This window comes from Lycium barbarum, chromosome 4 (assembly GCF_019175385.1).
Source record: "Lycium barbarum isolate Lr01 chromosome 4, ASM1917538v2, whole genome shotgun sequence".
Taxonomy (NCBI): domain Eukaryota; kingdom Viridiplantae; phylum Streptophyta; class Magnoliopsida; order Solanales; family Solanaceae; genus Lycium; species Lycium barbarum.
The window spans coordinates 53,929,183-53,931,250 of record NC_083340.1 but is presented as its reverse complement, the minus strand read 5'-3'; positions in this window follow the sequence as shown (position 1 = coordinate 53,931,250).

Genomic DNA, 2,068 nt, shown 5'->3' with positions numbered 1-2,068 from the left:
TAGTGAACAAAGGATGCACTCGCTTTGCCCCCACCCCATGCAAGGCAAACGAAGAAGGGGTGAGGGAGTTCCATGCGAATCTAAAGTGCGTGAAGTTAGCTAATCCGGATCAGAGATTATCATTCGGGGTACGGTAGTGAAATTTGGTGTTAAGGTGATCAATGTCTCTTATAACTTTCCCAATCATCCCGAGGAATCGATGTAGGCGAAATATTATTGCAGAGATGAGGACTGGATAGTTTCAAAGCAGATGCCAGAAGGCAAAAAGGACAAGATTACTTGGGCTCGCAAGAAAACATAGATTAAGAACACAGACTTTTACTGCGGAGGCGAAGAGATAGCAGTACATCTTCTCTCATAGGGCATGCCCTTCTGGAAACACTACTGACTACACGTACATATGTGCCCTGATGATTGCCTACTATCTGGATGACGTTCGGTGAACGTTAGTTATCACGTGATTTGAGAATTAGAGGAGTACCTGCACCAAAATGGCCCGAATTTGATGTTTCCTTCTTTGATCACTGATTTATGCAGGAATGTAGGGGTTCTGGAGCATCCTACAAATCATTGGGTTGACCTAGAGAGGGCGTTTCCCCCTTTGAAGGTTACCCGGGAGGGTAGCGTAGTACAGAGCAAGAAGAGGAAGATTAAGGTTACCATTGATGATGATGAAGAAGAAGAAAAGTCCCCCTGGCAGCCAGAGGGACCCTTTGGTTCAATAGATTCCCAGTTGCAGGCCATTCGGGAGCTAGTGGCTCAGCTCCACAGTGGTCTCTCGGAGGCCAGTCCCTCAGAAGCTGGTCCCAGCTAGCTCACACGGGAGGAGATGAAGCAGTACCTGGAGGAAAATAAAGAGCTTAAGAAGTCCATTGGTTTGCTCGAGACAGCCTATGGCACTATGGCTAAGGCTCGTAGTGAGCTTCATTAAAACTTCGACACAAAAAAGAGGAAAAACAAGTCGAGGAGCAATCTTCTTGTAAAGATGTGGAGGGGCATCAAGGAAATATTCAAATGGGTGAATCTGAAGGTAAAGTTCCGGATCAAAGACGAGGATGATAAAGCAAAGTACTATTTCATATCGGAGGTCGAGGGTGGGCTGATGGAGATGATAGCAGCTCTGATTAGGAGGACGAGGGCTAGAGTTCAGCTCCGCAAGACTGAGCTCTCCAGCATACTGGTTTAGCCTTTCTTAGGGTTTTTCTTTCAGACATTTTATTTGTTTTGCTTTTGGGATGTTGAAAATTTTTGGATGTTGGTTTTGTGAATCCGTCAGGCTTTGATATTTATGCTTAGACTTGCACCCTTGTCGGGCTTTGGTTTTCATTCAGAAAATGTCGTCTTGAAAGAATTTGGAATTGAAAATGATGTTGGAAACAAGGGAAATCAGTCACTGGTTTCTGCCAGTGATTTCGCAGGTGCAGACTCCATAGTCGCAGATGCGGATCTGCTTCAGCGTGGTTTCGTTCGCACCTATAAACTTAGGTCTTTCGGATCGAGTCTGCTTCTGCGAACAAAACTCCGCAGATGCAGCCTTGCATCTGCCAACAACGTCACGCAAATGCGGCCCCTGGCACAAAATATTGCTTCACATTTGTGACCCATCTTACGCTTCTCAACACAAACCAAGCATACATATTACTCCTAAAACATACTACGACTGGATACCAATTGGAATCGACTAGAAACTAATTTGAATCAAAGAGATATCAATTTGAATCAACCAAATACCAATTTGAATGAAGTGGCACGATATGAGTGAAAGAATGGAAATTTCCTAAATGTCCTATAGCCTCTTGTGGATGGGTACGGACATCTACGTATCATTCTACGAGACTCTACTAGGCATTAATCTTGTACTCGTGAGCCGGTAACCTAGAGCTCTGATACCAACTTGTCACGACCCAAATCACGAGTTATGATGGCATCTACACTATCCCCCCTGATAGGTGAACCATCCCCAAAACCAATTACTTCATTAAAAAATAAGATAAGAAAAATAGTAAATATTCGTAATCCAACAGTTTAAATAATACAACCAAAGCGGAAGAAAATACTCTTATTACTA